At 40.3% G+C, this 25796-nt stretch overlaps 1 pseudogene; it reads left to right on the top strand.

Annotated features, from left to right (window-relative positions):
- Positions 1-5225: 5225 nt before the first annotated feature.
- Gm12362 lies at positions 5226-5866 on the top strand (annotated as a pseudogene).
- Positions 5867-25796: the final 19930 nt, after the last annotated feature.

Raw genomic sequence — 25796 nt, 5'->3', positions numbered from 1 at the left:
TGGCACCACCCCACTTAGCTCATCCCAATTCCTTCCTGTCAGTTTTCAAACCTAGACTTCAGTGACCGCACATGGCAGGGGCTCAGAAGCATTCCCTACCAGGAAACCCATATCTCTCACATTCTCTTAAGATCAAGAGGGAGCAAAGGAGACCAAGAAACAGGAAACCTACTCAGCAAAGACAAAAATCAGATATCAACATCTATAATCGTCATCATTCCAAACCCAGATGCCTACATACCAGTGTTAAAACACAATCAATTACAGCCAGGTCAAGGTGCCACTACTAGGACCTAGCAACCCTACTGGAAGACTCTGAAAAAGGTAAGATAATTGAAGCATAAGACAAACACTTCAAAATAGCTATTACAAATATGCTAAAGGACCTTAAAGAGGATAGGACTGAATTCAATAATGAAATATATGAAAACACAGTAAAATGAAATGAAAACAAATATTTAAGACATGAAAGCAGAAATGGAATCTCTAAAGAAAACCCAAGCTGAGATAAAACTAGAAATGAAAAAATGTAAAATAAAAAAAAAAAAATCCCAGACATAAGCTTCACTAACAGAATACAAAAGATAGAAAAGAGAAATGGATACCCCAGTCAAACAAATGTTAAATACTTTTAAAATCCAGTCATATAACATCCAGGAAATATGGGACACTATGAAAAGGACAAATTTATGAATAATAGGAATAGAAGAATGAAGAAGAAGAGGAAAAGGGGGGGGGAGAAGAAAAGGAGGAGGCACAAAAAGGAAAGTTTATAGCACAAAGTGCCTGCATAAAGAAATTAGAAAAGAAAGTTCTCACACCAGAAATTTTAAATTACATATGAAAGCTCTAGGGGGAGGAGGAGGAGGAGGAGGAGGAGGAGGAGGAGGAGGAGGAGGAAGAAGAAGAAGAAGAAGAAGAAGAAGAAGAAGAAGAAGAAGAAGAAGAAGAAGAAGAAGAAGAAGAAGAAAGCACTCCAGTGAGGAGTGGAAAGCAGGAAATAATCAAAATCAGGGCTGAAGTCAAACAGAAACAAAAAAATAATACAAAGAATTAATGAAAGCAAGATCTGGGTTCTTTGAGAAAATCAACAAGATAGACAAACCCTTACCCAAACTAACTGACAGAGAGACAGTATCCAAATAAACAAAATCAGAAATGAAAGGGGAGACATAACAACAGAAACTGGGGAAATTCAAAGAGTCATTAGGTCTTACTTCAAAAGTCTGAAATCCACAAAATTGGAAAATCTTAATGAAATGATCGATTTTTCTAGTCAGATACCACTTACCAAAGTTAAATCCAGATCACGTAAACTTTGGAAGGCTTGAGGACCCAGACTTGCGCGGCGAATCAGTTCATGTGACCAACCAAAGAACAAAGGTAGCCTAGCCTACCATAAGGACCTAGTTCAAGTGGTGCCCGGGGAAATTGCATCAGTCCAAGTGGGCTAGTACTTGCAAACAGATGCAATTAGTAGTGGGAGAGAAGCCTAGGTTTCAATGCACAGAGATTTCATGATACAGCAAACTACATTTCCCAGGAAGCACTGCAGTACCACTCTGCCAATAGCTACAGTATCTCTTTTTTTTTTTTTTAAGATTTATTTATTTATTATATGTAAGTACACTGTAGCTGTCTTCAGACACTCCAGAAGAGGGCGTCAGATCTTGTTACAGATGGTTGTGAGCCACCATGTGATTGCTGGGATTTGAACTCCGGACCTTTGGAAGAGCAGTCGGGTGCTCTTACCCACTGAGCCATCTCACCAGCCCTACAGTATCTCTTTTTAAAAAATTTTTTTCAAGTAAACTATTTAAATAGTCCTATACCCCTAAATAAATAAAAGTAGTCATTAAAAGTCTCCCAACCAACAAAACAAAACCCAGGGCCAGGTGGTTTTAGTGCAGAATTGTACAAGACTTTCAAAGAGCTAATACCAACACTCCTCAAACTATTCTACAAAATAGAAACAGAAGGAACACTGCCAAACTCATTCTATGAAACCACATTCACCCTGATACCTAAACCCCATGAATACTCAACAAAGATAGAGAACTTCAGACCAATTTCTCTTATGGACATTGATGCAAAAATACTCAATAAAATACTCAAAGCCAAATCCAGAAACACATCAAAAACATCATCCACCACGATCAAATATGCTTCATCCCAGGGATGCAGGGATGCTTCAATATATGAAAATTCATCAACCTAATCAAACATATAAAGGAATTGAAAGGAAAAAACACATGATCATCTTATTAGATGCTGAAAAAGTCTTTGACAAAATCCATTTCCACTTCATGTCAAAAGTATTAGAGATATCAGGGATACAAGGCACATACCTAAACATAATCAAAGCAATACCCAGCAAACCAATAGCCAACATCAAACTAAATGAAGAAAAACAAGATAGAGGGCAAGACAGAGACCTGAGATAAGGGAGGCACTCAAGAACCAGTAGGGGTGACCTTAGTTAGCTGTGACTCACAGCTCTGGGGAAATGGAACCTGAAGAAGCTACCTCCTGTAGCCACAGCAGGAACCACAGTGGAGCAAATAATAGGAACTCCAACCCACTCACAAAACTCTCCACCCAAAACGTATCCAGACTACAAGAAATGCAGGGACAGGGATGGAACAGAGACTGAGGGAATAGCCAATCCGAAGCTCGCCTAACTTAAGACCCATCCCATGGGTAAGCACCAATCCCTGACACTATTAGAGGTTATGCTTGCAGACAGGAGTCTGGCATGGCTGTCCTCTGAGAGACTCCACCCAGCAGCTGACTCAGACAGATGCAGACACCCACAGCCAAACAGTGGATGGAGCTTGGGGATTCTTGTGGAAGAATAGGAGAAAGGATTGCAGACCCTGAAGGGGATAGAAACTCCACAGGCAGACCAACAGTCAAGTAACCTGGACCCTTGGGGCTCTCAGAGACTGACCCACTAACCAAAGAGAGTACACTGACTGGGCCTAGGTCTCCTCACACATATGTAGCAGATGTGCAGCTTGGTCTTCATGTGGGTCCCAAACAAATGGAACAGGGCTTATCCCAAAAGCTGTTGCCTGTGTGTAGGATATGTTGTTCTATCTGGGCTGCCTTTTCTAACCTCAGTGGGTGTGGATGTGCCTAACCCCAAAGAGATTTGATGTGCCAGGGTGAGGGATATCCAGGGGGCTCTGACCCATTCAGAGGAGAAGGGGAATGTGGGTAAGGACTGTGGGAGGGGGTAACGGGAGGGAGGGAAGCAATGAAGAGTCCATTAAAAATGTAGTAAAGAACTAAACAGAATTCTCAACAGAGGGATCGCTAATGGCTGAGAAGCACTTAAAGAAATGTTCAGCATCCTTAATAATCAGAGAAATGCAAATGAAAATGTCTCTGAGATTCCATCTTACACCCATCAGAATGGTTATGATCAAAACCTCAAATGGACTTGGGAGGCAGAAGCAGGTGGATTTCTGAGTTTGAAGCCAGCCTGGTCTACAGAGTGAGTTCCAGGACAGCCAGGGCTACACAGAGAAACCCTGTCTTGAAAAATAAAAAAAATTAAAAAATAAAACTCAAATGGCGGCACATGCTGGCGAGGACATGGAGCAGGGGGAACACTCCTCCATTGCTGGTGGAAGTGCAAACTTGTATAACTTTGGAAAATAACCTGATGGTTCCTCAGAAAATTGGAACTAGTTCTACCCCAAGACCCAGCTATACCACTCCTAGGCATATACCCAAAAGATGCTCCAGCATAGCACAAAGATATTTGCTCAACTATGTTTATAGCAGCTTTATTTGTAATAGCCAGAAAATAGAAACAACCTTGATGTCCCTCAACTAAAAAAATGGCTTTTTTAAAGTAGTACATTTACACAATGAAGTACCATTCAGCTATTAAAAACAAAGACGTGAAACTTGCAGGCAAATGAATGGAACTAGAAAATATCATCCTGAGTGAGGTAATGCAAACCCAGAAACACATGCATAGTATTTACTCACTTGTAGGTGGATATTAGCCATAAAGTACAGGATAAACATGCTACAATCCACAGACCTAAAGAAGCTAAGTAACAAGGAGGGCTCAAGGGAGGATGCTTGCATATCACTCAGAAGGGGAAATAAAATAAACAACAGAGGTGGATGGAGAGAGGGAACTGTGTGGGAGAGGGGTAGGTGGGAATCAGATGAGGGGAGAGTAGAAAGGGAAGAAGCACTGGGAGGGCTGGAATAGAGAAAGGAAATCATTGGGTGGGCATCTCTGGGACCAGCTGGAGACCTCGGATGAGAGAGGCTCTTCAGAGTCCAGGGTGACCTTAGCTGAGACTCCTAGCAACTAGGGATATGAAAACTAAAGTGGCTACCTCCTGTAGGCAGGCTGGATTTCCACTGGAGGGAGGGGGACACCAACCTACATACAGAACCTTCAACCCAAAAGAGGGAATGGCCAACCAATGAATGACTGGCCCAACTTGAGTATCATGGGAGAGAGCCAACCACTGATACTATAAATGATACTTGTTTATGCTTGCAGTCAGGAGTCTTCTGAGAGGCTTCATCCAGCAGCTGATGGAAACAGAGGTAGAAAACGACAGCCAAACATCAGGCAGGGCTAGAGGAGTCTCATGAAAGATTGGGGGACAGGAATGAATGAGGTAGAGGGATCAAGAAAACCATAAGAAGACCTACAAAGTCAACTAACCTAAGCCCATAGGGGGTCACAAAGACTGAACTACCAACCAAAGAACATACACAGGCTGGACCTAGGCCTCCTACACATTTGTAGTATATGTTCAGCTTTGTCTTCATGTGTGTCCCCTAATTATTGGAGCAGGGGCTATCTCTGACTCTGTTGCCTGCTATTGGGTCCCTTTCTCTTAGCTGGGCTGCCTTTTCTGGTCTCAGTGGGAGAGGATGTGCTTTGGTCTGTTGTAACTTGATGTGCCAGGACCAGTTGGTAGCCATGGGAAACTTCCCCTTTCCCTATGAGAAGCAGAGGTGATAACAGAGGGAGAGAATTTGTGAGGGTGGGACTGGGAAGAGAAGATGGGGGCGGGGGGGGAGAGTTGGAGAAATCTTGCATTAGTGAGCAGCAGCACACCTGAAAGTTCTAGAACAGAGGTAACAACATTCAAAAGGAGTAGATAACAAGAAATATTCAAACTCAGGGCCGATATCAATAAAAATAAAAGTAAATAACAAAAATATCTATAAAGAATTGATGACACCTCCCGCCTCCGCGCCCAACGTCCGCTTCGCCGTCGTTCTGCGCCGCCGCCGTGGCCGACGTGGAGGACAGCGAAGAACCCTGCGTCCTTTCTTCGCACTCCGGGAGCACAAGCTCCAAGTCGGGAGGCGACAAGATGTTCTCCCTCAAGAAGTGGAACGAGGTAGCCATGTGGAGCTGGGACGTTGAGTGAGATACCTGTGCCATCTGCAGGGTCCAGGTGATGGATGCCTGTCTTCGATGTCAAGCTGAAAACAAGCAAGAGGACTGTGTTGTGGTCTGGGGAGAGTGTAACCATTCCTTCTACAACTGCTGCACGTCCCTGTGGGTGAAACAGAAAAATCGCTGCCCTCTGTGCCAGCAAGACTGGGTAGTCCAAAGAATCGGCAAATGAGAGGTGGCCCAGGCGCTCCTGGTGTGGTTGCTGACCCTGGACAACCTTGCCACCGAGTTACTGGACAAAGACTAAACACTGCAGGGGTTCATCCTTGAAAGAGAGAGGATGCTGTGCACCTTTGAGACTCACCAAAGGCATGCTTTATTAATTTGTCTGTTTAGTTTTGGGAAATTCTCTACAATTAAGATAATTTGTTAAAAATGGCCTTTCCTACCTCTGTGGTGTGTGTGTGATACATATGCATAGAAGAGCAAGAACACCAGAAAATGATCTTTGTTTATCTGTCAGTACCCACGACTGTGGGAACATTGTGTTCACAGAAGAACATTGTTTGTGTTTATTTTGAGGGTTAAAAAATAGATAAAAGAATGTTACAGTAACAAATAAAATGCATTGAAAAGCCGACTCCTCCTAATCCTTTTTGTGTTGGGAGAGAGGCAAGCGAGGCCACCCTGCTGTCTTCATTTGCTGTGAATGAGGATTTTAACCTGCACTCAGTGAAGAGGGTAAATACTACGTAACTGTCGGGTAAACGGCTTTGTCTCCTGACTTCTCCATCTTTGACTTGGCCAGGAAGCCTGGACTGTTCAACCACTTAGTTCTAAAGAACTGTTTTCTGTTTTTGCGGAGGTTGTATTGTATGTTTTAGTCAAAATATTAGTAGGAAAATGTATAACACTGAAGTTCATTATGCAATGTTTGAATAAATAAAATATTGTGCTTTGAGTTATTAAAGTTTGATATATACTCTTAAACTCATTCAACTAATTCATCAATTAAAAAAAAAAGAATTGATGAAACAACTAGTTGGTTTTTTTGAGGAAAATCAGTGAGATTTACACACCTTTAGCCAAATTAACCAAATTAGGGACCTGAAGAGAATATAACAACTGATATAGGGGAAAACCAAAATAATCATACAAACGTGCTTTAAAAATCTCTATTCCATCAAACTGGAAAACCTAAAGGAAATGGGTAATTTTCTTAGTATATACCACCTAACAACGTTAAATCAAGATCAGACAAGCAATTTAAACAGTCTTATAACCCCTAGTGAAATACGAGCAGTAATTAAGAGTCTCCCAACCAAAATCAGCCCAAGGCGAGGTGGATTTTGTGAAGAAGTCAGCCAGACTTTCAAAGAAGAATTAATGCCAATCCTTATCAAATTACCCCACAAACACGGAAACAGAAGGAACATTGTACAATTCTTTTAGCAGACCACAGTTTTCCTGATAAACCACATAAAAACCCAACAAAGAAACATATAGACCAATTTTCCTTATTAACAGAGATGCAAAATTTTTCAATAAAATACTTGCAAACAAAATAAACAAAAACATTTTTAAAAATCCACCATGATCAAATAGGCTTCATCCCAGAGATTCAGTGATGGTTCAATATGTGAATTGATAAATGTAATCCACAATATAAAAAAACAGAAAGACAGCCGGGCGTGGTGGCGCGCGCCTTTAATCCCAGCACTTGGGAGGCAGAGGCAGGCGGATTTCTGAGTTCGAGGCCAGCCTGGTCTACAAAGTGAGTTCCAGGACAGCCAGGGCTACAGAGAAACCCTGTCTTGAAAACACACACACACACACACACACACACACACACACACACACACACACAAAGACAGAAAGACAAGACAAAGCCATATGAACATCTCATGAGATGCAGAAAAGCCTTTAACAGGCATGGCATCATTTTATTTTTTTATGAAATTCCTGGAGTGACCAGAAAGATACAAGTACCATACCTTAACATAATAAAGGCAGTTAACAGCAAGTCCACAGTCAGAATCACCCTAAATGGAGAGAAACTCCAAGTATTTCCACTAACATCAGGAACAAGACAAGGTGTCCAGTCTCTCCATACCTATTCAATATAGTACTTAAAGTCTTAGCTCCACCTAAGAGATCAAGTAGACACAAATGGGAAGGAAAGAAGCCAAAAGATTGCATGCTGTGTTTGTCTTTTGGGGATTGGGTTATATCTTAAGATGATTTTTATCCTGGCTCTGTCCATTTTCCTACTCCATTCATAGTTTCATGAAATTTTTTAACAGCTGAGTAATATTTGTATGAATGTATCATGTTTTCATTATTCATACATTGATGGACATCTAGGATGTTTCTAATTTCTGGCCATGAGGAATAGAGCATCAATGAACATGACTGAGAAAGTATCTCTGTAATAGGGTTTAGAGTTATTTGAGAATATGATAAAGGAGGTATAGCTACTATTTTAATAAACAGGTTAAACTCCATATAATCACAGAGACTATGCATAAATACAGGACTAAGGGGAGGAATGGTTCTCCATAAAAATGAAAAAAAGAATAGATAGTTATGGATGAGGGAGGTGGGTGACTGGAATGAAGAGGAGAAGGAAAAGTAGAGTAATGGAGAAGATATGGGTGGGACAGCTAAAATGAAGGACCACTTGAGGGATCATATAGGGAGCTGATACAGCAAAACCTTCCTAATAATTAGATAGATAGATAGATAGATAGATAAATAGAGATAGATAGATAGATAGATAGATAGATAGATAGATATAGATAGATATAGATAGATAGATATATAATCTAAATAGAATTGACAATAACAGGAGAAACAGAAACCCAACTTGCCATCTCTTTATCCCAAATGAAGTCTCCAGTTCTGGGAATCAGTTATATCTAATCAAGTTGTTTGCCAAGGGGTCCCATGGAAACAACCCAGGCTATTGCCAAGGCTATTGGTTGCTCTCCACAAACTGCCAGTAAGGCTATTAACACTGATGGTTCTTGCCAGCCTCCTTCACTAACTTCTTACAACACATTTCTTTAGCAAGTAGGATGAAGAGCTCCATCTGCAATGAAAGATTATTCTAGGTAATCCTGGTAGACCCTAATGTAATCATAAAAGTCATTATAGAGAAAGGCAGAAAGGTTCAGGGAGTGAGAAGGTGAAAGCAAGATAGAAGAATGGAAAGAGAAGATGATATAATGTGGAACTAGGCCCCGAGAAATGTGAGCAACTCATAGAAACTGGAAATACAAGGGCATAGGTTCTTCCTGCATATTCCAGAAGGAAACCACTATGTCAATGCCTTGATTTTAGTCTGTAAAGCTCATTTGTAATTATAACCCCAAGAATGATGAAATATATATGGGTTATTTTTAGTCCTGGGCCGTCAGTTGCAACTGAGGCTGCACCTTCACCAATGGCCTCTCACAATGCTGAGCCTCAGCTGCTCTGTGTGACCCCTTCATGCCTTCAAAACCAGTACCACCTGGTTAACTCTTACACATTACTAAGTCCAGCCACAGCACAAGGTACAACCTTGGTTATCTCTGAAACACAGCCTCTGTGCTTTCAGAAAACACTTCCCAGAAGATTTCACCTCAATGATGCTGGTCTCTTCTTAATCACCGCTAATTTCTTAGCTCCAGCTAACCAGCATCAATAGTCCCAGTAATACAAAGATTTCACGTTACTAGTTCTGGTATCCTGTTAATCACAGCTGACTCTTCAGCCCCAGCTAACCAGAACCACAGAATCTTCACAATCAAAGTAACAATGGCCCTGAAAAGAGTCTTTAATTTTCCCTCTGAAATTTCACAAGCCAGGCCTCCATTTTCTGCACTGTCTTCCAAGCTCCTACACAACATAACACCGAATGGCTCTTCTAGCCCAAAGTTCCAAAGTCCTTCCACAGTCCTCCCCAAAACATGGTCAGGTTGTCACAGGAATACCCCACTATGCTGGTACCAATTTCTCTTAGTCAGGGTTTCTATTCCTGCACAAACATCATGACCAAGAAGCAAGTTGGGGAGGAAAGGGTTTATTCAGCTTACACTTCCATACTGCTGTTCATCACCAAGGAAGTCAGGACTGGAACTCAAGCAGGTCAGGAAGCAGGAGCTGATGCAGAGGCCATGGAGGGATGTTCCTTACTGGCTTGCTTCCCCTGGCTTGCTCAGCCTGCTCTCTTATAGAACCAAGACTACCAGCCTAGAGATGGTCCCACCCACAAGGGGCCCTTGATCACTAATTGAGAAAATGCCCCACAGCTGGATATATGGAGGCATTTCCCCAGCTGAAGCTCCTTTCTCTGTGATAACTCCAGCTTGTATCAAGTTGACACAAAATTAGCCAGTACACACACATACAAATGAACACATGTACACACACCAACATACACATGTACATACATAAATATGCACATGTACACTATACTAATATACACACATAAATATATGCATGTGCACATAGAGAAATGTACACATGCACATGCATTTACATATACATAAATATACATGTGTGCATAAATACATGTACCTAAATATACACATGAATACTCACATATACATATGTCCACCTATTGACATTCACATGTAGACATAAACGTACAAATATGCACATATATATATACATGTACATATAATATATACACATAATATACATATATATACACACACACAAAATAAACACATACTTACACAAATAGTTATACAAATGTACACACATTAGTTTGGCACTCAGAAGGCAGAGGCAGGGGATTCTCCAAGTTCAAGGCCAGCCTGGTCTATGAAGTGAGTTCCTGTCAGGGCACTCTGGTGGAGTCAGCTTGTGAGGCAGAAATGCCAAAAAGCTGCTCATGAGAAATGAATTTCTAGGACTCTCCTCCTGGATATTCTGGCGAAAGCCAACTCTCCAGTTTGGATCGGTTTGCCAGGCGAAAAGCCTGGAAGCTGTTTCACGAGGATAAGAGTCCAGGGAAATTTTCCTCCCAGAGTTATGGCATCTCTTTCCCTAACCCATTATATTCAAATTTCCACCACATTAATCTAGTGTATAGATTCACGTGCACTCTATATAGCATTACCTTATAGTAAATGCCTTTTAAGATTGTATTCTAACATAGCTAAAGCCTTTTTCCAGTGTTCTTAGATTCCAGATAGCAGCAAGGAGCTTAACCCATTCAGTAACTAATTAAGCTGTATCATAAAACAATAAAACGGGCTGGTGAGATGGCTCAGTGGGTTAGAGCACCCGACTGCTCTTCCGAAGGTCCAGAGTTCAAATCCCAGCAACCACATGGTGGCTCACAACCATCCGTAACAAGATCTGACTCCCTCTTCTGGAGTGTCTGAAGACAGCTACAGTGTACTTACATATAATAAATAAATAAATCTTTAAAAAAATGCATGCATGCATGCATGCATACATACATAAAAAAAAAAATAAATAAAACAATAAAACATCTGTCATTTACTCAGCTGTCTGTAGATAGAGACTAAAAGTCTCACTGAGATAGAAATCTTTTACTACAGGCTACATTCCATGTCAAGTATAAGTTGATATACTACCCTGATAAGGGGGAACTCTCCAGACAGGATAAGTTTTACTAGACCTAAGAATTTAGAGCTCCTGATAACACACTACTCTTAAGGCCTATCAAGAGTTAACAACCCCCTGATGCTTTTAGGCTGATCCTAGGCAGGGCTTGTTATCCCTAATGTAAACATTTAATTAGTCCCTGCAAATTCCTTTCTGCTGTAACTGGTGAATTTCAGTGTATCTTGTCTTTTTGTGATTTGTATCCTCTGATAATTCGTTGTAATATAAGTCTGAAGCTCAACCAGAACATTACATTCAGATCCAACACCATCTCGCGTGTCTGGCTGTCTGTCACATCTTAATCTTTGCCCATATACTCTAGAGACTCTTTTCTACGCAGGCACAGGGGACCAGAGGGCTTGCAGCAAGTTCCAAAACAGCCCGCTCTACATAGAGAAACCCTGTCCTGAAAAAAACAAAACAAAACAAAACAAAACAAAACCAAAAGGCAAAACAACAAGTACACAAATGTACACACTGATTAATATATACATGTACACACATAAATATATACATGCATACAAAATTACTATACCCATGTAAATGCATGTACACACATAAGTATATACATGGAAATACATAAACCACTTATGTACACACATACATGCTCAAACATGTAAACAGAAATATACGCATGTATACATGTACATGTTCAAACATGTAGACATAAATATACGCAGGCACACTGGTATACACAGGTATACACAGGTACACACAAATAAATATACACATGTACACATTAATTGGCATATATGCATGTACATGAATAGATATACATATGTATACATGCATACACATAGTATACAAGTATATACATGAATATACACATGTATCTATATAAAAATAAACATCTACACAGATAACCAAACACATGTACAAATATAATTATTCATTAACAGAGACTATTGCTGAAGATAACACCTACACAACTCATTGAAAATGGAGAAGTCAAGCTGGTGCCTACCTAAAGCCTTATCCCATACTGACTAACATTTCATGGTACCACAAGGTACTCTGCATGCCACCAAAGGAGAAAGGGAAGCACCAAAGGAACTACAAATCCTTTGATCTACAATGGTGATCTGCTTACAAGATGAACTAATGCAATGCTGGCACATAGCTTTTGGGAGGAACCAAGCAATATCTGATTGGAGTTAAGGCCCAATCCATGAGATGGAACCCATCCCCAACACCGCTCAGGTGCCCAAGAACCTGAGACTTGGTAGGTCAGGGACCTCAGGGAAAAGCAAATGCTACTCTCTCCTAAGGAATGTAATAATAAAATAACTCCTAATGAAATCCTGCTGTACTCGTAGGTCAGTGCCTTGCCCAGCCATCATCAGAGATGGGTCTTCCTGCAGCAGATGGGAACCAATAAAGAGACTCACAGCTGGACAATGTGCAGAGAGTAAAAGACCTTTGAGTACCCACTCACTCATAAATGGGATGCCCATCAAGTTGCTCCCTTCAGGGCTCAAGGAACTCTGCAAAAGAGAAGACAGAAAGAGTTTAATAGCCAGTGAGGATGAAGACACCAAGGAAACAAAGCTTTCTAAACATGTAGAGAGACCCAAAGAGTGTCCCAATAAGGTGCCATGTGGCTTTTCTCCCTTCTGTAGTCTGACGCATGATAGAAATAGCAGATTCTGACCCTCCATTTTTCTAGAGGCTGTGTTGCTAAGGTATGTGCAGGGTTTTTTTAGATCTTCATGTGGACTCTTTTCCCAGTGTAGAGAGGGTATCCTCTCCATGGATGTCAAACACGGCTATACAACGTGAGGGTCTTCCTCTGGTCCTTGCTATTGCATCTGGCTCTGTCCCAGGTGTGGTCTTCTCTTGTCACAAATGCAGGTGGAAACTGATAGAAGAAAATAACACATGCGCAGGCACATGCACAAAATTGAAAGTATATGAACATACGTTCAATAAGCAAAATATAAAAATGAAAAGGATGAAGACAGAGTGCTGGACTGGTGTTTTCTGTGATGCTCATATCAATGATCATAGAAGAAAGGTCATATGAGTAAAATAGAAACGGTTGTCTGCAGGCAGCTTCATCTGTAGATAAGCCCAATAGAAGGAAGGTCTCAAAGAAGAAACCTTGGTTGGGGAGCATGTACTCTCTAAGGGTGTACGACTGGTGGGTGGTGTAAACAGCTGATCTTCAGCCTTCTGTTGGCTGGAGCCTTGATCCAGACCAGGTGCTAAATGGACAGGCTCCTCCAGAGGCCTCTCTTCTTGACGTGTGTGGAGTCCTCTCCCTGACACTTGACACGGTGTGCCACTGTTCTTGCATTTCTGCTGTTCTGATGTCTTAGCAGGAATCCTGTCATGTTAGATCTCGGACCCATCAAGAACCAGTTACTCCTCTTTAGGTTGACTTACCCCCAGCATATCACAGGAAATACGGTTGTGGTGTTTAGCACAGAAATATGTAGCAGCCATCTTTCCCAACTCTTTATTGTGTGAGAGGTTGACCCCAGTGGGCAGTGTTGCTCTCACCTACACAAGTAGCGAGTGTTGCTCAGGGCCTACTGCTTTTGTTTGGCAATGACTCCTAATATTATGCCAGAGTGGCCTGACATGACTGCATTGTGAGAATCTTAAAGAGTGACCAGGCATTGCAGTTTCTCTCTGCTGATGTCCAAGGACCCTGGAGGAGGTTCAGTCTAAGACTTGTCTCAGATGCTTCCCTGGAAACTGCCTCACATCCAGTATCCTTCTTCCCAGTCAGTTCATCCAGCCATGGGAGAGACCGCCAGGGCACAGTACCATCATATAACTCGGAGTATCGCTCTGCCCAGTCATGTCAGCTGCTGTTGTGTCACCTTGGTCCCCTGGTAGTCACTGACTCTCAGGCTGCCATTACTGTTTCTGCAAAAAGGTGAAGGAAACTTTGGATCCACAAGCTTGCCCCTCAACATCATTACAGCTGAAACGTAAGTAATGATAGGCTTCGTGCCAGACAGCTCACCCAGCATGTGAGAGATCCTGGCTTGAGCTCCTCCCTGTTGGCACCACACCTGAAGCACTGAGTGAAGCACTGAATGCCTGGGTTTCCCCTCACTGAGCCAGTGGATTCAGCTGCTGTGGCAGAGTGTTTTCTATAGCACTGCTCTGAACCCAGAGTCACCTGCCTCAAAATAAGGATATCTAGCGGCTGCTTGTGCTCATACTTGCATACCAACACCCCTGACATATTCAAGCCCTCCATCCCCATGTACAAGCTCTCTATCCCCCAGGTTATATATGTACAAGTGTGTGTTAATGTGTGTGGATGAGTGTATACCTGTACATATGTATGTGTGTTCTTGTGTGTGTATATGTCTGTACATGTCTATATTCATGCTATATATCTGTATATTTATGTATGCACAAGTGTATATTTATATGTGTATGTATGTATATTCATGTGTATGTGCATATATGTGTGTGTTTATGTATGTTTATGCACATACATGAGCACACATGTGTATATTAATGTGTGTTGATGAGTGTTCACATGTGTATATGTGTATTTACATGCTTATATTAATGTATGTATCTAGGTATGTAGCATGTAATTTTTAAAAACCACGCTAAATCCATCTAGGGGCCAGCATCAGTGGTCTCTGTCTGTTCTTAGCCCAGGGCAATGGCCTGAGACCGCAGCCCACGTGTTTCTCCTAGCCAACACCTCTCCTACAAATGCAGGCTCTGCCTCTCCAGAGCTCCAAAATCATTCTCTGGTCAGCCCATCACCCCTCTGCCAGCTGGGGGCATGCTCTCGCCATGCTCCACTGTGGTTACCTCTTCCCTGGAGCTCAGTCCTTTGCCCAATCATCCCATTCCAAAGTCCGGCCGAATTCCGCCCACGCTATGTTCTTTTCCTCTTGCCCACCCGAGTCACGGAGAATGGAAAACACCAGACAATCTTAGTTTAAAATCAACAGATGACACAGATACTAGCCCCATATCTATTGTCCTAAACACATCAACTATTGTATGTAGGGAATTCTTCCAGTAGCAGGAGCCATCACTGGGTAGGACAATTCACAGGCCTACATCCTGCACTCCTCTCACTCTCGGCCTCACCATGAAAAAGGCCTTTCCTTCCTCCTGTGTCCCCTCTTCCTCTCTCATACCCAGAAAGCCGGCCTCCTCCTCTTCGCCCAATGATTGGCTTTTTGTCATTTTTATTACCCTATTAATTAATTAGAGGAAATTCCCCTACATAGGTATGTCTATGTGTGTACATGCATGTACATTTGTATATTTATATTTATGTGTGTACATGTGTATATTCCTGCTTGTACATATGTATATTTTTTGTTGTTGTTTTTTGGTTTTGTTTTTTCAAGACAGGGTTTCTCTGTATAGCCCTGGCTGTCCTGGAACTCACTTTGTAGACCAGGCTGGCCTCGAACTCAGAAATCCGCCTGCCTCTGCCTCCCAAGTGCTGGGATTAAAGGCGTGTGCCACCATGCCCGGTATACATATGTATATTATGTGTATTCACATGTAAATATTTATGTTCATGCTTTGTGAATGTTTATGTGTATGCATGTGTATACTCATTTATGTATATATGCATGAACATGTACATATTTGTGTGTACATATGTATATTTATGTGTGTACATGTACTAAATGTTTATGTATGTGCATGTGAATTTTTATGTGCAAACAGGTGCATATTTATGTGTCTGTGCATTTTTATGTTCCTATACATGTTTGAATATTTATGTGTACATGTGCATATTAATGTGTATATACATGGATATATTTATATTAACTTGTGTACAGGTGTTTACATGTGTATACTTATGTATATACATTGTATATTTATGTGTGTACATGTGTAATCTATGTGTTTGTATATGGGTACATGTATATATATACATGTATGTGCTTTTGTGTATGTGTGTATATGTGTACACATGTATATTTATGTGTGTGTCCATATGTATATCTATGCTTATGTGTATATATGTGTGTATTTAAGTGTATAGACATATAAATGTCTATGTGTATATATTTGTATACTTGTTTGTAAAATTGCATGTTTATGTGTGTACAAGTGTATATTTACATATGTGTGTATATGTGTGTTTTGAGTATCTGTTTTTATGTGTAATGTGTATTTTTATGTGTTTACAGGTGTGTCCATACATATAATAATGTGTGTATGTGTGTACATTGGTATAGTTATTTTTGTCTACATGTGTATATTTTTATGTACACATACATATATTTATGTATATGCACATGTGAATACTTATTGTGTATACATGAGTATATTTATGTGTGTTCATGTTTATAAGTTTGTGTGTGTATATGAGTATGTTTGCATGCTTATGTAAGTATATGTTTATGAGTATGTACATGTGTATATTTACATATATAGTTTATGCTTTTACATATTTATGGTAAGTGATATAGATTAATATATTTATGTGGGTACATGTAGATATTTATATGTACATTTGTATATTTATGTGTACATGAATGTGCATTGCATTTTCATGCATGTACATATGTTAATGTAAATTAATGTGTATATGTGTATATTTGTGTGTACATGTGTATCTGTGTATATGCGTGTATCTCTATATATCTGTGTCTTTACATGTTTGAATATGTGTATATTTATATGTATATATATGTACATTTGTATGTGTGAATGTTTATATTTATTTGCATACATGTGTATACTTATGTGTGTATGTATTTTATGTGCATGTGTATACATACATATATGTCCACATATTTTACACATGTACACATGTATGTATGTGCACATATGAATACTTATGTCTGTGTACATGATCATATTTATGTGTGCACATACATATTAGTGTATAAAATATGTACATATTTTATATGTGGACATATATGTACATAAATATGGTTATTTTGTGTACATGTATAGTCTTATATGAGTACATGTATTTATTTGTGTGTACATGTGTATTTTATATATGTAAATGTGTATATTTATATGTATATATTAATCTCTGTGTACCTTTGTGTACTTGTATATCTTTCTATGTATATACATTTGTATAATTACTTGTGCAGATATATATATATTTATGTGTAGACATGTGGATATTTATGTCTGTGTACATGAGTATACTATGTATACATGCATATGCTTAATATTGTATGTTCATTGAATATGTGTGTATATGCACATATTTGTGTGTGTATGCCTATGCATATATGTGTATGTATGTTTATGTGAATGTTAATGTGTGGGCATTTGTAGATATGTGTATAGTTAGGTGCATGCATATGAGTACATGTGTATATTTATGTTTATGTAAATGTGTGCAAATGTGTATATTTCTTTGTATACATGTACACATGTATGTGTGTGCACATATGAATACTTATGTCTGTGTACATGATCATATTTATGTGTGCACATACATATTAGTGTATATATATAGACATGTTCATTTACATATTTATTATGCATGTGTACATGTTTATTTGTGTATGTACATGTGTTTATTTATGTGTGTACATGTGGGCTTTTATGAGTATGTGTGTTTATTTATATGTCCATGTGTGTACAGGTATATATTAATATGTGTGGACTGTGTATATTTATGTGCATGTACAACTATTTACATGTGTTAGGTGTTTACATGTGTATAGATGTGGATTTTTATGTTTATACAAATGTAGTTTATGTGCACATATGTGTACATGTCTGTACATTTGTATATTTATGTGTGAATGTGTTTATGTATGTTTATGTATATATACTTATGAATTTATGTGTTTCTGTATGTGTATATGTTTTGTGTATATGTATATATTTATTTGTGTGTGTGTGTGTGTGTGTGTGTGTGTGTGTGTATAAAATATATATATGTCTACTTAAGTATATACATGGCACCAGGCGTGGTGGCGCACGCCTTTGATCCCAGCACTTGGAAGGCAGAGACAGGCAGATTTCTGAGTTCCAGTGTAGTCTCCCCTCCCCCAGCCTGAAACCTGCTTGCTCAGGGGTGGAGCTTGCCGCTCAATCGTTCTGCCACGCCCACTGCTGGAGCTTGCCGCTTTGCTGTTCCAAAGCCATCACCTGTTCACCTCTCACACCATTCACACCATGACATGCCATGTCACCATGGTCCCAACCATGCTGATAATAGACTAAACCACTAAACCTGTAAGCCAGCCTCTGTTAAATGCCTTTCTTTATAGAAGCTGCCATGGTCATGGTGTCTCTGCACAGCAATAGAACACTGTCAAATAGATATGAATATTTATGTGTAGGTATATATTAATGAGTGTATGTGTATATATGTTTATGTGTATGTTCATGTGTGTACACATTGATAGTTTTGTTTGTGCATGTACATATATTTGCTTATGTGTGTGAACATGTGTACATTTAAGTGTTTGTGTACATGTGTACATTTATGTGTATGTATGTCTATATGTTTATATCTGTATGTGTATAATTTATGTGTGATGCATGTGTATATTTACGTGGGTGTATACATGTATCTGTTTATGTGTGTGCACTTGTGTATGTTAATGTGTGTATATATATGTATATCTATGTGTGTGTGCATGTGTATTATGTCTGCTTATGTGTAAGTTTGCATGTATAGTGTTTGGTGACTTTTTCTACAGTAAGCTAGTGTATTGTGAGCTCATGCAGAGTAAGCTAGCTCCAGCTACCATGTTCAGTATGCTGGAGTAGTTAAATGTGTTTAGTTACAGAATATTCACTCTGTGATGGGTGTAAATGAGCGCAACCTCATCAAAAGCTAAAGAGATTGGTAAATAAGAAGCCATTTTGCGTTTATTCAAATTTCCTACCTTTGTTGCATGCTATATTAGTCTGTTAAGATTTTTAAAGTTACCCAAATTAAAAATAACACATATATATTTCATCATTCTTGGGGTCATAATTGCAAATGAGCTTTACAGACTAAAATCAAGGCATTGACATAGTGGGTTCCTTGTGGAATATGGAGGGAGCATAGTCCTTGCATTCCCAGGCTCTACAGATTGCCCACATTCCTCTGGCTTAGTTCCACATTAGAGCAGCAGCATCTTCCCTTTCCCTTCTATCTTCTTTCCCTTCTCACTCCTTGAACCTTTCTGCCTTTCTCTATGATGACTTTTATGATTGCATTAAGATCTATCAGGATTACCCAGAATAATCTTCCATTTCAACACTCTTCATCCCACCTGCAAAAGAGATATGCGTTATAAGAAGTTAGTGAAGGAGGCTGGCAAGAACCATCAGTGGGAAAAAAAAAAAAAAAAAGCACTGTTGTCTTGCAGAAAACTGAGGTTTGCTTTCGAGCACCCACATGACTGACAGCTCCCGATAGTCTGTGAGTCTCTTCTTCCCACAGCCAAAGCTCTAGTGCTACAGGTGTTTACCACTGAGCTTAACCCTACGAAAGTTACAAAATCATAGCTAGCATAACAGGCTTAGAAGATAGAGATGACGTGGAGATGGCAAGTCAAGATAATTTATGTAAATTCTAAGTTAACAATATGTTGAGTTTCTTGTCTTTACTTTTTTTTGTAAGATGAAAACAATGCCTACATTCCTGCAACTTCCTTAACCATTTCAGCAGCATGCTGTAAGAACATAATAGTGCCAAGATCAGGCAAAAAGAATTAGGGAGGTGCTCACAACCAAGAAAGGACAAAAGTGTAGGGAGATGAACAAGACAGTTTCCTTGAACTGATGACTACCCAATGCACACATGAGCCAAACCACACAATATACCTGATATACACTCTCAAATACATCAACCAGAATGAATTATTTTAAAATGAAGACAGGAATTTCTTCTTCATTATTATTAGTTTTTGTGTCTTCGCGTGTGTGAACCTGGGTGCTGGTGTCTAAGGAGGCCAGAGGACTTGGATTCCCTGGAGCTAGAGTTATAGGCACCCAACATGGGTGCTAGGAATTGAACTCTGATCCTCTGGAAGAGCAAGACATGCTCTGAATTTCTGAGTTATCTCTCCAGCTCAAAAGATCAGATTTCAATCATGAAGCATTACATTAATAGACACACAGAAAAGGAGAATGTGCATTCCTTTAAAAAAAAAAAAACAGGCTGGTGCACGCCTTTAATCCCAGCACTTGGGAGACAGAGGCAGGTGGATTTCTGAGTTCAAGGCCAGCCTGGTCTAAAGAGTGAGTTCCAGGACAGCCAAGGCTACACAGAGAAACCCTGTCTGGAAAAAAGAAAAGCAAACAAACAAACAAACTAGGCTTCAAGGTCAAATGATTATTTGAGAAGTCAAAACACTATTAAAATATTCCCTATGATGTAAAATATTCAAGTAAAATTATCCTTACCTCTGTACTTTAAAAATCCTTATTTCCTGGGAACCCAATTACTCTCACTTTAACTACAAGTTGCAAATGAATGTAACTTTTGAGTTAGTACACTGTCTTAGGGTTTTACTGATATGAACAGACACCATGACCAAGGCTCTTTTTTTTTTTAAAGATTTATTTATTGATTATATGCAAGTACACTGTAGCTGTCCTCAGACACTCCAGAAGAGAGATCTTGTTACGGATGGTTGTGAGCCACCATGTGGTTGCTGGGATTTGAACTCCTGACCTTCGGAAGAGCAGTCGGGTGCTCTTACCCACTGAGCCATCTCACCAGCCCGACCAAGGCTCTTATAAGGACAACATTTAATTGTAGCTGGCTACAGGTTCGGAGGTTCAGTCCATTATCATTAAGACTAGAACATGGCAGCATCCAGGCAGGCATGGTGCAGGAGGAGCTGAGAGCTCTACATCTTGTTCCGAAGGCAAACGGGGAAAGACTGGCTTCTCGGGAGCTAGGAGGAGGGTCTTAAAGTTCACACCAACAATGATGCACTTCTTCCAACAAGGCCACACCTACTCCTATAAGGCCACACATCCTAATAGTGCCACTTCCTAAGCTACACATATTCAAACCATCGTATACACAAATCCTAATTTCTGATTTCGGTTCTGGTGAATGTTACCCACCAGAACCACACTTGGAAAGAATAGGAAACATATGTTCAGAAACCCTGAACCACTTCTGCTCCAAATAAGAACAACTGTCTCTTGTTTTAGAGATCTTCTAACAAAAAATATGCCATCCTGTAAGAGAGATCAAGCTTCAAGTGTTGAGCAGCCAGCAAGGAATAAGACACAACTTGAAATGACACCGGGGCAGTGGTGGCACATGCCTTTAATCCCAGCACTCGGGAGGCAGAGGCAGGCGGATTTCTGAGTTCAAGGCCAGCCTGGTCTACAGAGTGAGTTCCAGGACAGCCAGGGCTACACAGAGAAACCCTGTCTTGAAAAACAAAAACAAAACAAAAAACATAAAAACAAGAAACGACATCAGGTCAACATGTGCATATGTGTTGTGTCAGTGTGTGGTACACGTTCTTCAGAGTTTAGTGATTGATTTTACAACAGTGAGAGGAGTTGGCTGAGTGCCACAGGTATGGAGGAGGGGGAGGAATTGGGAGAGTAATCTACCCGGGAGGACTAGGCAAGGGCAGGGTTGACATCTCAGCTGATTTCACAGCCCTGTAGGTAACTCCATCAGTCATTCATGCAATCTGCTTTAATCTTTCCTTGAATGTAGAGGACTGATCCAGGAAGGCTGAAACATTCATGACTCCTGGCCATACACTATTGTTTTAAGAACTGTTTTTAATTGACTTTGACCTCATGCCTTCAGACACCAGAAACTCATTTCTGAAGGCACTAGAATCATGTGGGTGATGTCTTTTTTTTTTTTAGTTACTTTTATGTGAATGTATGTTCTACTTGAATGTATGTATGTGTACCACAAGGATACTTCATTACCACAAACGGAGGAGGTAGTGGGATCCCTTAACTGGTGCTTCAGATGGGGTGAGCTTCCATTTTGGTGCTGAGAACTGAAACTGGGTCTTCAGTAAGAGTAGAATGGTCTTACTCAATGAGACATCACTCCAGCTAAGATGAACATTTAGCACAAACAATTGGTTGGAGTTAAAACATGTTTAAATTGATATAAAATATGATTATTTGACCTCAATTCTCCCCAAATCATATCCAAACTTCATAACCCAAAGCTTAACCCTAACCCACTGACTCTAACCCTAACTAACCAATAACCCTAACCCTAAATCTCTCAAAGCTAACTACAACCCCAACACTAACCCCTAACCCTAACCACAACCCTGAAGGTGACTCCATGCTATCAGCTTCATTCTTTCTCTGTCGAACCCTAACCCGAAATCCTAGTCACTAACCCTAATCCTAACATTAACCCCTAACCTAACCTTCTAACTCTAGCCCCAAGCTTAAGCCTATAACCCATAACAACCTTAATTCTAGGATTTTGTTAAGCATGCAAGGTAAACCAATTTGGATGTAGTAAATGTTAAAATTGCCCAAATACTCTCATGTTAATAATTATTACATATAAAGTCAGCTATGATATCTGACGGCAGTTTATCTCTAAATGCATCTCCTTCTTTCTCGAAGCCTTGTTCTCTGTTTGCATGCCTGCCACATGTGGATGCATTTGTGCGTGTGTGTGTGTGTGTGTGTGTGTGTGTGTGTGCTTCTTTTTCCTGCCTAGTGATCTAACTATGCTAGCCAAGGAATACTTGTTTTGGGTCAGTTTTATGTGCTGGGTTTGGATCAACTTTCTCTGCCTTTACCAGGAGACCTCTTCTCCCACTGAGTCTTAGGAATTTCCTGCAGGTTTTTGCAAATGTGAAAGAGCTCAAGACAGGGGGTGACCAATCCCCCATATGTAGTTTCCTTCTGACCCAGGAATGGGTATGTTTGTTATGCTTCCCTGTGAGGTCACTGCAGGTCACGTGTTGCTCCCCTTGACACCGCCACAGTTCTGGGTGGGAGGGAACAACTGTTTCTTGTCTTCAGAGTCATTATCATCAGTTGCTCATACAATCCCTAAAGTAAAAGCTTGGAGAGGTCACAGGAGAAGAAGCTGAAAATTTACGAATTTGAGGTGCGTCAGGAAACAAAGGCCAAATGACAATAAATCAATTTTAAATACAACAAAAACCAAGACAAACAAAACAGAAACAAGATACGTTCAAGCCGGGTGTGGTGGCACACGCCTTTAATCCCAGCACTCGGGAGGCAGAGGCAGGTGGATTTCTGAGTTCCGAGGCCAGCCTGGTCTACAGAGTTCCAGGACAGTCAGAGCTATACAGAGAAACCCTGTCTCGAAAAACCAAAAAAAAAAAAAAAAAAGATACCTTCAAAGTTCCAAAGGCAAAGAAGTTCTGAGAACAAGCAAAACAGACCAAAAATGCCTTTAGAGATCTACAAGCAAGCAAGCAAGACCAAATGTCAAGACCAAAATGTGTTCAAACCAGATACTTTAAGCCAAGTGCTTTGAAAGCAGAACAAAAAAAAATTATTTATCTAGGTAGAGTCTTTTTTAAGCAGCTCAGAATAAACAAATAGACAGCTGGTCAAACCAATAGAGGTCTGAATCCCCAAAAAGAACTCAACAGTCTATCTGAAGAAATGACATCAGATGGTCTCAACTCAGTGGGTTTATTCCTAGCTTCCATTCTGGTGATTCTACCAGTGAAAAGTGGATAGTTCCGTAAGTCCCATGTTGCAGAATCAATATTGTCAACACAGAACCAACAGCGCCTACTGTATAACACGTTCCAGACGTTGGCACCAGTGACTCCATGATGGAAGAGCCATTCAGGTTGTAAAACTCAGCATGCTGACGACACCATCTCAGTCAAAACTAAAACAGAGGCCTAATCCATCAACGTCCACAGTTCTGTGAAAGTCTCTAAATGAACTAACCTTGCCTTCTGACTTTGTATTTCCGCTTCTGGCTAACTGTTCTTGTTAACTGAAGGATGTCAACCCAGAACATGGTTTTGTGCTTAATAGCTCCCCCTAAGGAAGGCTTGGGGCTGCACTGGGATCCCAAACGCCCGGTGTAGTCACCTGCTGGCTAATACACACTTTGTGTTGGCTTAAATCCACATCTGATGAGTCTTCTCTAGTAGATAGCCTACAACACTCATCTTAAAAGAGACTAGAATATAGTTTGATCTTGAGCCATTTTGAATGACTGCGGTCTGGGAGCATGAATTCTATGTTCCTACATTCATTTATCTGACAGAGAAGCTCCTAGTTTTTCTTGGCTAGGCACTGAACCAACAATCAGAAACCTAATCTGTAGTTGTTGCGTACAATGAACACAAGGTGGCACAAGCTCCCCTCAGCATGGGAAGGAGGACCATGAAGCACAGAAAGTCCTGTGGTTTCCTTAGTCAAACCCTCATTCATTCTCTCTCTGTCTCTCTCTCTCTCTCTCTCTCTCTCTCTCTCTCTCTCTCTCTCTCTCTCTCTCTGTGTGTGTGTGTGTGTGTGTGTACCTGTTTCCCTAATTTTTTTTTACAATGTATACTTCCTGTAATTTTTAAGCAACCCCTTTACAGAGAAACACTCTGACTCAAAAACAAGAAACAAGGGCTGGAAGGATGGTTCAGCGGTTAAGAGCACTGACTGCTCTTCCAAAGGTCCTGAGTTCAAATCCCAGCAAACACATAGTGGCTCACAACCATCTGTAATGAAATCTGATGACCTCTTCTGGGATGTCTGAAGACAGCTACAGTGTACTTACATATAATAAATAAATCTTTAAAAAAAACTTTAAAAATAAGCAAAAAACAAACAAAAAAAAAGATATTAATGGCAAGTTTTAATCAGCACACTAGATATCTGAAAATGTAGGAAAGTCACTGACCTTGAAGGAAAAGGATGTTACTCAATTATGACTGGTATATTTTCATCCTGGAAGAAGGTACCACAAGCTGTTTTTTAATTGGTTTTATTTGGATTTTACAGAAACCTGTACAGCTACAGTGTACTCATATATACATAAAATAAATAAATCAGAAGGAGGAGGAGGAGGAGGAGAAGGAGAAGGAGAAGGAGAAGGAGAAGGAGAAGGAGAAGGAGAAGGAGAAGGAGAAGGAGAAGGAGAAGGAGAAGGAGAAGGAGAAGGAGAAGGAGAAGGAGAAGGAGAAGGAGAAGGAGAAGAAGAAGAAGAAGAAGAAGAAGAAGAAGAAGAAGAAGAAGAAGAAGAAGAAGAAGAAGAAGAAGAAGAAGAATCAGCCCTGCCATTTATGGAGGCCTAATAAGATGATGTAGGCTACTTCATCCTGTCCGGGAACTCATGTATACAAAATTACTGACACCAACATGCAGCCTAAAATGGCTTTTGTGTGCCTCACTTAAGTTGTACCTGAGAGTGCAACTTAGGACTCTTTGTGGATCAAAAGATGTTTTCCGAGTAGACTGGGGGAGCTCAAGACATTTTACAGCATCCAAGAGCTTCTTCCTTCCCCCAATACAGCATCCCATAGAATCTTCAGAAGACTTTGATAAGGAGGATAATGGCTGTGCACACTGTTTACACACAAAAACTCAACATGTGTGCAGCTGAGAGCTTTTTCTGGAATCCTTAGTCTGTTATCCACCACAGGTGGCAGGGTGGATTCTGGTTATTTTTAGGCAACAGCAAAGGGACTCATACGTGGGTGGGTTCCCCGAAAGTCCCAGGAGCATCACCGTACTAATGATGACATTGGTGCACCAGCAGAACAGTGGGAGTTTTCACTTTAAAATCATCATGAAGCTCAGAACAAAGGCTTCCTGCATCCTGCCTACATCAGACATCAATACCAGAACATCAGAACCAGAAGCATCAGTCTCCCACTCTGAAGGTTGGTCCAGAGAAAAGCTCCCTAGT

The sequence above is a fragment of the Mus musculus genome, chromosome 4 (assembly GCF_000001635.26).
Source record: "Mus musculus strain C57BL/6J chromosome 4, GRCm38.p6 C57BL/6J".
NCBI lineage: Eukaryota > Metazoa > Chordata > Mammalia > Rodentia > Muridae > Mus > Mus musculus.
The sequence above is the reverse complement of the archived record's forward strand: the minus strand, read 5'-3'. Positions and strand labels throughout refer to the sequence as shown.